Genomic DNA, 5,008 nt, shown 5'->3' with positions numbered 1-5,008 from the left:
GAGATGCTCTTCGTTTCTCTTTATTATGACTAACTTTATATATAGTATAGAAATATACAAATTCATAGTGAGGAATAAATATCATTGTGGGCACCATGCAATGCAAGCGTTCATACTCCTCCATATAACTTTGTAATGTTGTATATATGTAGAAATTCTAAAATATTTTTTGGCCACACTTTATTCAAAAGGAATGTTGTATGCGAAATAAACATGAAGAGAGGGCTTTTTAGATCAATGGGGTACGTGATGTAACATGTGTGAATGTGTAGTTGATGCATTTAGCAGGGCCTAGAGAGGTATGTGTGTGTATTACGTATTCGAGAGAGGCATGGATAGAGGGGCCGGTGGGGGCATGGGAGACATAGCACGAGAAATGAGAGTGGTCTAGAGAGAGAGACGAATATGACGTCACGGCGAGAGATTCCCTTGAGTGTGTATATGCAAGGGGGGAGTGGATAGAGGCACCAGGAGAATATATTTTTTGTGGCTGGTGTCCGTGTTGGTATGTGTGGGTGTGAGAAGATAACGAGACGTGGGGCAGAGGGTGTGTCACCGTGTGAGGTCCGGTGGGTCGAGGTGAGGCCCGTCGTTCGGTTCCGTCCTGCGCCACATTGGTCGGCCCGGTGGGTCGAGGTGAGGCCCTTCGATCGGTTCGGTAACCCCTTTATCTCTGATATTACTATTCATCCAACCTAACTTTAAGGGGCATCGTACAGAATGCTCTGCTAGAATCATACTCGTCGATTAGGAAGAGAGGTGTGAGACAATGCGTGAGAGACAGGCATAACGATAATGTGCGTATAGGAGACATGTAGGTAGGTCTATGTATATAGAAAGGGCGATGGGGATTGTGCATGTGTATGCTTGTGAGAGGAAGAGTGCTTGTGATAAAGGTTAGTGAAAACAGTCGTAAATGGTTACGAGAGGGAGGGAGGGTTATATCGAGAGCATGTGTGCGAGAAAGACACCTCGGGAGAGAGTGTGTGAGCATGTGTGAGAGACCACCGATGGAGACTGAAACTACACGTACAAGACTGCTGTACACATTGATTAAAGATATAAATTGTATCCTAATATTAGGATCGGATCATGATATTTTCGATTCGCCTAAGGAACGGTCATTGATCCATCAGACATCTAGATTCTATCGAATTTGAGCATGTCTATGTTATTATTCGACACAATTGATCCACATAGTTAGTATTTTAAACTCCAGACAATGCATCGCTTTAGCAATCGAATATAAACGTGAGTATAGTTCATGTTGTGTGTGTAAAGCACATAATACATACGAAAGTTACACAATGAACTGAAAGTGCGTTATATCGACTAGAGGGGGGTGAATAGGCGATTTTTATGAATTCTTCACTGAGGAATTTGTGGGTGAGGAAATTCCTTAGTGAAGAACTACTTGCAGCGGAATAAGTACTCAGAAGTAAACATAACAGAACACAAGCATGGTCATCATGATGAAATGAAAACAAGCACAGAGTACGAAAAGCGTAAACACATGATAACTGAAGACGAAGACAAACAGACTGAAGAAATTGAACTGAGGAAATTGAGAAAGTCTTCAGTCAAAGTCTTGAAACACAGATATGACAAGCACACAACACAGTGATGAGGAAATGAAAGAGTTGAGGAAATAGAACTAGTTGGCTTGGTGAAGACAATGATTTGTTAGACCAGTTCCAACTGCTGCCTCAGTTGTACATCTGGTTGGAGCGGCTAGGTATTTAAACCTGAGGACACACAGTCCTAGACACACAGTCCTCACCGTATTCTCCTTGAGCTAAGGTCACACAGACCTCGCCCAATCACTCGTGGTAAGTCTTCAGGTGACTTCCGAACCTTCACAAACTCGGTCACTCGGCGATCCACAATTCCTTTTGGATGCTCTAGACCATGACGCCTAACCGTCTGGAAGAAGCACAGTCTTCAAAGGTAACAAGCGTCAGATCCACGCAGGATCAATCTCTTTAGTGATGCTCAATTACTTTGGGTTTGTAGGTGTTTGGGTTTGGGTTTTCCTCACTCGATGATTTTCGCTCAAAGTCCTCGGAGAATGGGATGCTCTCAAATGACAAGTGCCAGTTCCTCTCGGAGCAGCCAACCAGCTAGTGGTTGTAGGGGGCGGCTATTTATAGCCTAGGGAGCAGCCCGACATGATAAGACATAAATGCCCTTCAATGATATGACCGTTAGGTGGATAAGATATTTTGGGACAGCTGGCGCATAGCACAGCAACGGTCGGAAATTTGAGTATCAAATTCCTCAGGGCTATCATGTTCCTCATTGTGTAGGCAATCTGCACTGGCGAATTCCTAACTCCTCAGTCAGAACAAATTCATCAGCGACCAGAAGAACTTCATCTCTGTCACTGAAGAAATTTACTGAACTGTATGAGATTTCCACTGGCTTCACTCGTAGGGATTGGTAGGTGTAGGATTTAGAGTTGAGCATCACATGGAAATTTTTCCTTAGTATTTCCTCGACCCCCTTTAACAGTACGGTGTTTCCTATGACTCAAGAAAGAGAAAATGAAACTACGAAAACAAAAGTCTTCACTCTTCATGTTCCTCAAATGAATACCAAGTCTTCAAGGTCACACCAATTTCTTCACTTTCAAAGTCTTTAGAAAGTCTTCAGAAATCCAAAGTCTTCAGTCGAAGAACTTCATTTTTAGGGGTCGACTTTATCTGTAAATATCAAACTCCTCATAGACTTATAGACATGTGTACACTCATAAACACATTAGTCCCTTAAGCTATAAGTCTTCAATACACCAAAATCACTAAGGGGCACTAGATGCACTTACAATCTCCCCCTTTTTTGTGATTGATGACAATATAGGTTAACTTTTCAACAGGGATAAACATATGAAGTGTAAATACTGATATTGAGGAATTTGATTGCAAAATATAGAAGAACTCCCCCTGAAGATATGCATAGTGAGGAATTTGCTTTTGAAGCAATGCACACTTGAAGAGTTGAATCATGGAGATCTCCCCCTATATCTTGTAATTCATACATGCATTTGACATATAATATGAAGAATTTGAAATGCATGATGAAATATGGTGACTGATGTTATTCAGCATGCGTGCATTAACATTAACGAGGAATAACCATGCAGAAAATCACAGCAAAAGTATCAGGCCACCATAGAGTTTAAGTTTACAACTCGATCCAGCAAAGTCTTCAGAAGAACGAGAGTTGTAACTTAGCAAAAAACACCCATATAATAGACCCGCTTGAAGACTAACTCAAATTTCTCCACCTTTGTCATTGAATGACCAAAAGGATTGAAACTGAGGACTAACGCCCCTGAAGAATATCAAGTTGATGAAGGAGTGCCAGCATTGTTGGGGTTGTTTGTCATAGTTGGGCATGCCGCAGTGTCGTCCAAGTCTTCATGTTCGTCGGTGTCGCACGATGAAGAATAGGAGCTGGCCACCAAGGAAGGAACCTTGACGTTCTTGTATTTCTTCGGTGGAGGTGCAGACCAGTCAAAGTCTTCCTTGAGACCCATTTTCTTCAGATCTTCTTCGCTGTAGACATGAGACAGAACAACCTAGGTACGGTTGAAGGTTTCATGGAGGTAGTATTGGTTTTTCTTCACTGCATTGTGGGTAGAGGTCATGTTGTGAAGAATAGAACCAAACTAACGCTTGATCCATTTATGGTTGCGATCAACCTTCTGATGAAGACTGAGGAGAAGCTCATGATCAGTCATCACCCTGGGTGCTGTGCCTTGAGGATTTTGCTTGGTTGTGTTGGCAGCAGAGTCATGGGTGGCAGTGTCGTCATTGGTGGAGTAGGATGCAGCCTTGCGAAATTGACCATCCAATGGATGAATGCCTTCATCTATAATAGCTGGTGCCTAGCCCTTTTCATCAGCTGAGGAATAGGTCCGCTTGAGGACTTCAATTGGGGGCAAGTAGCTGCAATGGTTCAGTGTATCAGCTTTATAGTTGAGTGAAGACCTTGTTCTGATGAATCTCATAATCCAAGGTGCATAAGGCTTCAGCTCAAATGGTGACATAGCGACATTGGCCAGAGTCCTTATGAAGAAATCATGGAAGTTGACGGGAACGCCATGAATGATATTGAAGAGCAGATTCTTCATGATGCCAATGACTTCTTCATCATTCGAGTCGTGGCCCTTGATAGGACTCAATGTCTTCGTCAGAATGTGATAGACAGTCCGAGGCACATATAATAATTCCTTCACGAGGAATTTGGTTCGTGGGGCCTGACCTGGCTTCAAAGGCTTCATCAGAACTTGCATGTAGTGATTTGTAAGCTCAGGTTCACTATACACGCAACGAGCAGCTTCAAGGGGAGGACCGAGTGGTAAAGCACGAAGCAATTCAGTAGCTGGTGCCGTGTAGTGAGTGTTTTCAGACGTCCAGTCCAACACCCATGAATTCACATCTTTAGAATCTCCTGTGATGTGCAGCATGACATAGAATTGAAGAATGAGTTCTTCATTCCAATCTTAGATGTCAGTGCAGAAATTTAACAGTCCAGCGTCGTGAAGAACACTGAGGACTGGCACGAAGCACGGTAGAGATTCCATATCCACGTGAGGAATGTGCTCATGATCGAAGACTTTGTGTTTGTTGAACAGCACGGAGGAATAGAAATTAGCCTGGTTGGCCGTCCAGAAACGCCTCTTCCTTATGCAAGCAGAGTCATAGGGGTTGTAGTCAGTGAAGAATACATTCTCGCCGAAGAAATCTTCAGACTTGAATTTTTGCTTCCTAGAGAATGGATCCTTTGGCTTGGGCAGAGGAGTGTCAGTGAGTTGCATCACCACCTCAGGAATCACAATCTCAGGTTCTTCAGGCTGAGGAATTTTTGGTTCCTCTTCAGTGGCAGTCTGCGTCTTTAGATGTTCAGCAGCAGCAGTTTCTTCAGCACTAGTGGCTTGAATTTCTTCACGTACAGATGAAGTGGGGTGAGTTTCTTCAGAGCCCATTTGAATAGTTTGTGCAAGGGA

Source organism: Triticum dicoccoides, chromosome 5A (genome assembly GCF_002162155.2).
Source record: "Triticum dicoccoides isolate Atlit2015 ecotype Zavitan chromosome 5A, WEW_v2.0, whole genome shotgun sequence".
Classification (NCBI taxonomy): domain Eukaryota; kingdom Viridiplantae; phylum Streptophyta; class Magnoliopsida; order Poales; family Poaceae; genus Triticum; species Triticum dicoccoides.
The sequence above is the reverse complement of the archived record's forward strand: the minus strand, read 5'-3'. Positions refer to the sequence as shown.